Below are 10751 nucleotides of genomic sequence, written 5' to 3' on the forward strand. Positions count from 1 at the left end.
TTTAAAACAAAAACCAAATCATGTCACTTCCCTGTCTAATGATCTTGAAGTGTCTCTCATTTCATATTTAGAAAATCCTAAACACTTTATTTTTACATGTGTACCCAGTATTTAATTCTATCTACAAATAACGTGTGTCACTACTAGGCCTTTGGATGCATATTGAGGAATCCATTCCAATATGGATTTCCTGGGTTTCTATTTTTCATGAATGTTGATTTGTTCTGCTGCAAAATCAGCAATAAAACTCAGAGAAGTTGCAATGACTGCTGTTGTATAAGCTGAGACTTAGCATATCTGTTGCCTTTGTGCTGTACTTTATAAGCTTCTTTTCCAACAGGGCTTTGCCTCGCTTCTGTAATTTACAGAAGAATAAAGAATGGTGTAAGAAGGAAATGCTAGTACTGTGTTTTCACTGCAGAACTGAGTCATGGTACCATTATGCTCAGAAAACAGAAAGGTATTGTTAAAACTTTTCACTGGTGTAACAGTTCTGACAAATTACTTAAAATTTTTTTCTATTGTATTGCTAAGCTGAATCATTTCCTTGAAACCTTGAAATATACTATATTACCAATAAAAGAAGAAAGATTTACAAATGGTAGATAATTATCCTTATTAAAATTCTAAGAGTCTATATTATGAAATAAATTCATATGTTAAATACTCAAATTCCAAGGCAGGAAATCATCTAGTCCCCTTTGTGAAACCCACTGGTTTTGGTTTTCTATTTTAAAAAAATCACTAAGAAATCAATGCTTGTCTTATATCATTTTTGAGATTTTAGCAAAAATTTTGTAATAAAAAGACTGTCAGTATGTGAATGCTCATGTGCCTGTGCATATTTTCCTTGTTGGCATAGTTTTATGCCAACTTGACACAAGCTTGGGTCCTTTGGGAAGAGGGGCCCTCAAATGAAAAGCATTCTCACCGGAGGTCTGTGGGCAAGTTTGTGGTGCATTCTCTTGACTGACATTGATGTGGGAGGGCCCAGTTTTCTCTGGATGGCGCTACTCCTGGGCTGGTGGTCCTGAGTGCTTTAAGAAAGCAGACTGAGGAAACCACGGAGAACAAAACAATGAGCAGCACATCTCTATAGCTTCTGTTCAGTTCCTAACTCCAGGTTCCTGGCGTGACATCCTTGGATGATGGTCTGCGATCTGTAAGAGAAAATAAACCCCTTTCTTCCCAAATTGCTCATGGCCATGCTCTCCATCTTAATATTTTGATGAACCCAGAGTTCATTGATCTGGCTAGGCTAGAAGTATATTGGTGAATCTAGATCTCATCGATCTGGTTAGGCTGGAAGGCCAAAGAGTTTCAGAAATCGACATCACCAATTCCCCAGTGCTGTAATAAAAGACACAGGCTGTCTCTCTCTCTCTCTCTCGGGTTTTCTGTGGGTGTTGGAGTTCCAAGCTAAGTTTCTCATGGTTTTGTGAAAATCACTTTACTGACTGAGCTATTTCTCAAGGACACTGCAGTAGTTTTGTTTTGTTTTTTAAATCCATACAAGTAAGATAAGTTCTGAAAAGTCCAAGTTTAAAAATATAATTTAAAAGGTCTGGTATTCTCATTTATTTTGCATGTAGGTTCAAAGCATAAAATCCTGCCTTTGAACATCATTCTCGACTGTGGGTAGCATGGGATGGGAGTTAAAACAATAGTTTATTATCCTTAATTTAGAAAGATAAAGAAGGAAAGGATAAGAAGAATTTGTAGGAAAATAGCTAGTTCTTTAATGCCCATGTATCACTTCATACCTGCATTCAACAGGCATATAGTGATGAGTATTAAGGCCTGCAAATAAGGGATGTGTGTGTGTGTGTGGGGGGTAATTCTTGATGAACAGTGTATTAGTGTCTTGGAATTTAGCATCCTTAGTGAGCATCCTTTGAGAAAGCTTCAGTGCATTTTGAAAGTTGTTCTTTATACCTTTGCTTCCTTGTCCTTGTAGAAGAGTGACTGTACTTATATTTCTGTTTGTGCACATTTACATGCATACAATGTTTGTACACATTTAGTTGAAACAGAGACACCCAAATTCCATAATGAGGACAACTGATTTTCTCTTTCTACAAATCTTCTATGGGTAGGTTTCTGAGGCACCTGAAGGGTGGTCATGACAGTCCACTAATGAGGCCTCTGATCTTCATTGGGACATGAATCTGTGAGGGTCTTGAGCTCTGAGAACTTGATATTAACAAGTCCTAACATGAACATAAGTGTGGGAGGACAGTCAGTATCCCCCTTGACCCATATGTAAACTACATGGATGAGGCTAATTCTTTTTTTTTTTAATTAATTTATTCTTGTTACATCTCAATGGTTATCCCATCCCTTGTATCCTCCCATTCTTCCCTCCCTCCCATTTTCCCCTCATTCCCCTCCCCTATGACTGTTCCTGAGAAGGACTTCCTCCCCCTTTATATGCTCATAGGGTATCAAGTGTCTTCTTGGTAACCTGCTATCCTTCCTCTGAGTGCCACCAGGTCTTCCCCTCCAGGGGACATGGTCAAATATGAGGCAACAGAGTTTGTGTGAAAGTCATACCCCACTCTCCACTCAACATCTGACAAAGGTCTAATATCCAAAATATATAAAGAACTCAAGAAATTAAACACCACCAAACCAAATAACCCAATTGAGAAATGGGGCTTGGAACTAAACAGAGAATTCTCAACAGAGGAATATCAAATGGCTGAGAAACACTTAAAGAAATGCTCAACCTCCTCAGTCATCAGAGGCTAATTCTTGAAGACTAGAACCATCCACCACATGGATATTAAACCACAGTCTCTAGGGTCTAGGGGAAATGAAATGCAAATAGAAAAGAATACTGCTTACTATAATTTGCTTTTATTCATTATTATTGGTGTTTTTAAGGTATCAGGAGACAAAACTGTGCTAGTAAACCATGGAAAAATAAATTCCACATGTATTAAAGTTTAATCCATTAGGTGACCCCAGGTAGGAAAGGATGAACTAAAACAAGAGTCCCTTGTAGCTTCTAAGTCCCCATCATGCGTTTGAGGATATCATCTTTTCCAGCCCTCACTTCTCATCAGAGGAATCAAAGTTGCATAGTATCCAAGGAAATGATGCACCGAGCATCATCACCTCCCTTGTTACCCTGTCAGACTCTACTTGATGACTTTTAAAGGTTTTCACTGCTTTGCTCTGTTAAGCACAGGAGTATTCTTTCGCATTGTCTGGCGCTTTTGTCTTCTCTCTCACTTTCCTATAGGATGGCTCCAATGAAAGAAGTCCAATTAAAAATGGGAAAACCTAGTACACTCATAATAGAGGCAACCTCCAAATATGGTCCATTGAGCTAGGGGCTGGGCTATAGAGTGGGCTTGATGCAAAAAAAAAAAATATGTAAAGGTAATGCAGACTTCGAGGTCTTCACAGTTTAGCACAGGGATTCTCTAATTTGGATGTATCTGAGCTGAAAACATAATAGGTAGATTTAGAGTCCCATCTTTAAGACTTAAGACTCAAGGCATGCATTTTAAAAATATATCCATTCTCCTGTTTCATACATACCAAGTGTGCTTTTGATTCAGGAAATCCACTCAAAAAAAAGGTAAAACTGGACAGGGTGAATGAAAAGGTAGCCAGAAAATCTTGGTGACGTTAAGATGTCAGGGTCTTGAGGACACAAGGAAACTTGCTGTGAATTCAGCGTGGCCTTGTCCGTCCCCACTTTCTCCTCTCTCTGTCCTTGCGCATGAAAGCTTATACACGTTTCAGCATCGTTTTGGTGTAAGGGCAAATTCTATTTTTTCCTGTATCAACAAGTTTCTGGTAGGAAGATAATTAAATTTCACCCCCTCAGTTCCGTGGATGTTCACAAGCTGTACCCAAACTGTGTTCTAATCTCAGGTGTTAGCTCCCCAATATCCTTTCCTTTCCTGCTAACCACGACTTGTGACAAAAATCTAGCAAGTCAAATTAGCAGGCCAGGGCGGCTGGCCTAAGAAGACAAATCATGTTGGCTTTTTGATTGCTCGCGGTTCCGGTGACATTGTGTTGACATTCAGCTTCACAGAGTCAAAGGGCTCCTGTGCTTTGAGCCTAAGTGCCTGTAGGGGCTGAAATTGTCTGGGAGTCCCTGGAGGCTTACCAAGCAATGGGAGTGTTTGGATTGCTCAGTGCAGAACCCCTGCAGCATCTTTTCTTGTTTTCTGACTGAAACCCAAGGAAAACTGATCTATAACCACACTGTATCAATTCTAGACAGTAATAAAACTCTCACATGCTATTAGTAAATACCAAACAATCTTTATTCCCTAAACTAAGCCCTGCTCTGCTCATTGGAGGCTAAAAGTGTCTGTGACTTCATTCTACATCTTCAACTCTTTAAGACAAATGTGATAAATCTGTTATTTAAAATGTTTTAATGACAACGTTATTACATTGTATATATTGAGTCAAATATTTTAAAGAAAATTTAAAGTACTGTGAGCAATATCATACCTTATTGCTTGTGTATAATTTTGATGTTAAGTACCTTGAAATTATCTGCTGCTATAGAATACATAATTTGGTAAGAGTATTAATGTAAGTAAGATAAGAGTCATCTGAAAGGGGCTTGAACTAAAAGATTTAATGGAGAAATTTCCAATAAGTTTAGAGTCACCACTTAAAATATTTTTCATGTTCATTTTATTCATTAAATAACTTTCTGTATAATAATCCAAAGCAATACATTTGTTTACATGAAAGAAGAAAGTATTTCAAAAGGTTGTATGCTTGATATTTTCTGCATTACTTTTTTGTTTGCAAATTGGACAAGCAGGATAGCTCAATACGTAAATGGTCTTGGCTGGACAGAGCCCAATGACCTGAGTTTGAGTCCCTGAACCCATGTGATAGAATAAGAGAACAGAGTCTTAAACATGTTTCTCTGACCACCATATGCTGCTGTGGGGTGTCAGTGTGTGCACATGCATGCATACCCATGTATACCTACACACATAATACACACACACACACACACACACACACACACACACACACACTAAAATTTGCAAATTGAAATCTGGCTGATGGTGAAGGAAAATGAAAAGGTGTTCAGAATTAATTTGTCAGGTTAGCTTGATTACTTTTGGACTGTGTTTATGTCAGGCAAGTAATCAGTGCTAACAATCCATCTCCAGGTCACTGAGGTCTTGTCATTCTTATAAGAATATCACTTTTGGCAGCACACACATATTTCCCGAGTTGGATCACATTAAAAACTTTTATTCTGCACTTTACAAAAATAATCAAGAACCAGACCATGAAGGAAGCACATCCAATAAAGGAGTTTAGAAGTTCATCCAGTAAAGTTGTATCCCTGTCATATCATTTTAAGGAAATTTGCAAACTTGGTCATTGAACAACTGTTCCCCATAAGAGAAACCAAGACTATTTTATGAGCACCCTAATTGTAACTTCATCCACAGGGCTATTAAAAACTTTGGAGAGTTACACAGCTTTATATTAAATTTAATATAAGGTCAACTGCTAGCAAGAAGGACAAACAAGGGCAGAAGGCAGAGATGAGCTTTGTAGCTTTATTTTCAAATAAAGGATTTAGTATTCTTATTTGGTATTATAAATTTATACTAGGATGAATGAAGTTAAAATTCTCAGAGAGGAAAAGGAGATTAAAAAGTATCTGATAGTTAAGTTCTTAATGAGAAAAATTAAGATGCTTCTGAACCCTAAGTGATGAAAGAAATCTTGCAGGAAAATACATATTGTCATAAAAACCTCTGGGCACATATCATCCTCTGGTAGCAACAGTTTATTTTGAGGCCTGATTACAGATTATTTATCCCAAATACCACAGTCAGTATTTTGCTATAAAATCAACATAAATCATATAGCAACTGAGATTGTTATTAAAAATGTGATGTTTTTAATGTTTTCTTTCTTGAGCTCATATTAATGCTTTAGGTAATTAATAGGAGCCACAGATGAACACTCAAGTAGTATTAAGGATAAAATGAAGAAATATTCTATGAACATAGAGGGAATAATTTTCATTCTGATTAGTGAGTTTAATTTGCAATAGAAACTAGGCAGGGTGTAGGAATTCAAAACAAGGTCTGCAGCTTAGAAATGAGACTGACCCTTTTTACATTCAGAATGAATTTCAATTACGGTGAGAAGCCTTGCTTGTCAATTGCATTTTCTTTGCTTTCCAAATGCAAAATTTATTTGGAATAACCAAATTAGGATATGGATAATGCCTCTTCAAATGAACATGTTAATGTCTTTCTTATCACAACAACAGAGGCCTAAATATATTGTTTAAGCTTACTTTTCTGGATGTCTCCATCTTATTTTGTTAAAAGAGTTAAGATACAAACAGCTATTGGACAGTTTGTCAATGGAACATTGTTTTCATATACAACATTCAAGTCAAAATGTTCCTTAGCTATTATCCTTTCCCAAGCAAACATTTCAGACCAGCAAATATTAAAACAAACATCATTTCAATTCTGAAATATACACAGACTTATAATCAAACATACATATAATCAGCTTACCTGGGTAAAGCCTTCACAAATTGCTCGGCTCTGAGAGAAACATTGATAAAATGCAAACACGTAGTTTGAAAGGCAAGAAGGTGAAGGAGGATTTGAATGGCTAGTCTTGTTCTATTTTAGTTTTATCTGGGTTTGCTAGGTCCCAAATCTGATTAGCATATTTAATCTTATGCAGTGTCAGGAATGGTTTACCATTCCTTAATCAGTCTATTATTAGCTGTCTTAATTGTTCCTAATAGCTTATTTTAAACACACCTTTAGTGTACAATGATGCATTGTGAGTTTGTGTGGTTTAGAGTTTTGGAGTGTGTGTGTGTGTGTGTGTGTGTGTGTGTGTGTGTGTGTGTGTGTGTGAAACATTGGCATGGTATACACATGGTGCATAGGAACAAACCTAAACTGAAGTGAAAATGTAAATGATGTTGTTCACTGTTCATGTGAGTTGGTTAATTAAGAAGAGATTGACATATCTTTGTGGTGCCGTTGGGATGGAAACAGCATATCGAGTGACAGCTGACTGTGACTTTGCTTTGGAAGGCTAGAGCTGAAGTTCCCCTTCCACACCCCATGATTCACAATTTTTGAAATTCTGTGGGATGTGTAGTGTAGTTGAGAATTGTTAAATGAATTAAGCATTATTTCTATTTGTATTCTAATGTTAAGAAAGAGAAAGAGGAAGGGAATTGGGAGAGGTGACAGATTTTTCAGAGGCAGCTTAGAACTTCTGAACACTAACACTTCAGCAACCCTCAAACTGCTGGGAAAAAAACCAAAACAAAACAGAACAACAACAACAACAACAACAAAAAGAATCAGGATCCTAGACTGGCCACAAAACTGAGGGTGAAGCTGCTGACAATATGTGCAATTGTCTGTTTCTTCCTAAATGGTGAGCTCCAGTTAACCACCTGCTGTCAAACACCCAGCTTGAGTGTTGGGCTGTACACAACAGCCTTTAATTGAAGGGAACGTTAAGGCTAACAGCAATGAGATGTAGCTAGTTATTTCTCTATTGGCTGAGAGTGGAAGACAGTTTTTGTGTCTAAGGCTCCTGATGTCCTCCTGGGCAGTACAGTTTTCATTCCCACTCCTGAAATAGCCGGCACAAAACCCTGAGACTCACAATTCTCTGTTCTCTCTGCTGTGTTCATCTGACCTTCCATGTAGAATGTCCCTGCTTAGACTTTATTAAAAGCTACCTTGGCCTGTCCTCTGTACTTGTGTTTATTCTTTGGTAAGATGCTATTGAGGGCAGGTTTTCTTAACCTTAGATTGCCTCACCCAAGTACCAAGGAGATGCCCCAGTTTTCCAGGAACAGTAACATATAATGTAGATCATTTAAGGTTATTTTAAAAATCATTTTTATTAATTTGTCAAATTGATACAGAGAGACAAAGACTCACTGTGCAACCCACTCTTGTGTCTTACGCTCAACACATGTTAAGTATGCTCAGCCATCCAGTGTAAAAGTTGTTCTATTTCCTCAGAAGAGGGGATGAGATAAGAGCTGTACCCAAGCTGTGTAAATACATGGCTTGGGCTGAGCCCAGACTGTTTGTATGTAAATATCCAGAGGCCTAGGCCTGGAAGCTCCTAGCCTCTGTATAACCTACTCTTCTACAGGGCTGGACCTTGAAGCTTCAGCTTCCAGCCTGTGCCAGCCAACCTAGATCCAGATTGTTTTCAGCCTCTGAGACTTACTACTGAATAAGCTCACCCTTTCCAGTTCTTTCTGAACTCTGGTTGGTTGGTTCAACGCAGCTGTTCTGGCTCAGAACTCCTCTCCAAGCTGCCTGATTCAAATTAGCTTCTCTTGGCTTCTAACTAAATTGTTCTGCTTGGAAAAACTGCCTCTGGACTCTACAAACTGAACTGCACTGACTGCAAGAACTGAACGGAACTCAGGAACCCAACAGAACTCAACTGCACTCAGTTGAAATGCACTCAACTGAGCTCAGATCCTCCTCTCTCTCCTTTCACTGCTCTTAAAAAGCTTCTTTTTCCTATCCGTTCCTGTGAGAGTTAGGTGTATCCTATCCCCAGCTCATTCTGTCCAGTCTTTCTGATTCATCACTTTGTCTGCCCCTCAATTGTTGTCATTGTTTGAGATTAAAGGTGTGTACTAAAAATATGCCTGTGTTCCAGCCAGAGGGATTAAATTTGTGTCATTCCTGCCAGATCTCACAGACCTAGAAGGTCTCTGGATGTGATTCTTTGCTAGAGTAGCCATTTTGCTAGAGTAAAATTCTTCTACGACCCAACGTTTTCAGTATTACAGCATGCTACACCATTCAGGTGCCTTATTTTTAATGAATACTATTAATGCATAAAATATCATATTCTGTCACTCCTTTCAAGATCTTAAATTATGAAATGCAAGTTTAAAAGAGAAGTAAGTGGTACGTTGACATTGGAGATCTAAGTTATACTAAGGAATAGGGCTCCTCATGTTCCCAAAAGAGAGTTCTTTTAGAAATGTTTTTTAAAAGATTTATTTATTTTACTATGACCATGTGGGTGTGGGATGAGTATATAGGTACTGGTGCTAGGATGCCTTGGATCTGAAGTTACAGGCAGGTCTGGTCCTTGACATGGGTGTTTGGAAATGAGCTTGGGACCTCAGAAAGATACATGCTCAACCAGTGAGCCTCTCTTCAGACCCTTGAAGTTTTGGGTAAGACCAAAGGATGAGATTAATTCCTTAGAGGATATCTTTGTTTGTATGATAAAGAATGGATTTGGAATAAGGTTGTATGTAGTGAGACAAATTTTGGAAGCTGAGGTAGAAACCAGGGAATTGGTGGAAAAATGATGGTAGCCATGTGGAAGATCAAAAGGGAGGAATGAGGAAAGGGGAGAAAGAGGTAGAGGAAAGAGGAGAGTCAGGGGGAAAAGAAAGGATGGACAAGGGGCAATAGGAAGAGGAAGAAAGTAAGGCTGTGGAGCAGAGGTAGATATTGACATTCAAGGGTTAAGGAGGAAAAAGTGCAATGCTGTGAGGTATTTATATAAGGAAGTTAAACACTATGATGCCTAATCTCCCATGCTGGACCAGACTCCTGGCAAAGGGACACAGAAACAGAAGCATGCTGGGCAGAAAGGGTAACATAAAGATAAAACATTTGGGAGGCTCAGTGACACCAAAGGAAGTAGTGTGTCTGATGTTGAGGACAAGTTTTGAAACCAACTAAATAGTTTTTTAAAAAGTAGAAATATGTAGAGTAATAGATGTAGAAGACTCAAACTTTAGAAATTTAGAAAATTGAGATTGAAAGTGTTTTGTTCTCTGTACTGCTATAAGAAACCTTGAGATAGCTGTGTTAAGTACAACCTACCTACCCACGTACCTAGATTTGGAGCAGAACACTTGGCCTCAAGCTCTGGGTCGCCTATTTATAAGCAATGTGCCTTTAAGAATGGTATTCTCTGTTTAGACCATTGTAACTGTGTGATAATAGTATCAACAAGCATTTAATAATGTATCTATGAGATCCAAGCTCCAACGTCAAACAAGGAGGAGGGTCACAGGAGGCAGAAGAAGATGCAGGAATTGTAAGACAGTGATACACACATTATGCATTAGGTGTGAAGGCTGCTCTAGATGCTAACAGGCATACAGGCAGGCACAAGGTAGCAGAAACATGGGCTGCACACAGGTGGGCAAAGTCCCAAATGCAAACCCACACACAGGCCACAGGAAGGCACACCTAGGCAAGGTAGAGACAATGTGAAATGACTTGCTTCTAGCATCAAGGCATGTTCACACAAAAACTCAGATAGTGACATTGTGTCAGAAACGCTCGTTTAATAGATTTCATCAGTGTTTACTTCATGTTCCTTGGATGTCCAGGGTCGGTCATCTCTAGCTGATGTCCAATGTCAGTCATGCTTTTACTAACTCAGACTGGAAATCCATATCAATGCCATAGCTTAAGCTTCAATAGGCCTCCATGACCATCTGTTCTCTACTCTTATGTATTTGTTACTTTTCACACTGCTGGAACACAATACCTGACAAATGCAAAATTAAGAAGGGAGTACTTTGTTTTATCTCAGTCCATCATTGTGGGGAAAGTGTGGCAGTTGAAGTGTGGGACTGCTTGTCACATCCACAGTCAGTGGCAGAGCAAAGGCCTGTGGTACTGCACTTGCATCCTCCTACTTAGTCTAGAATTCCAGCTGCCCATAGAACAGTGCTGCTCTTA

The sequence above is a fragment of the Acomys minous genome (assembly GCF_964271855.1).
Source record: "Acomys minous genome assembly, chromosome: 4".
NCBI lineage: Eukaryota > Metazoa > Chordata > Mammalia > Rodentia > Muridae > Acomys > Acomys minous.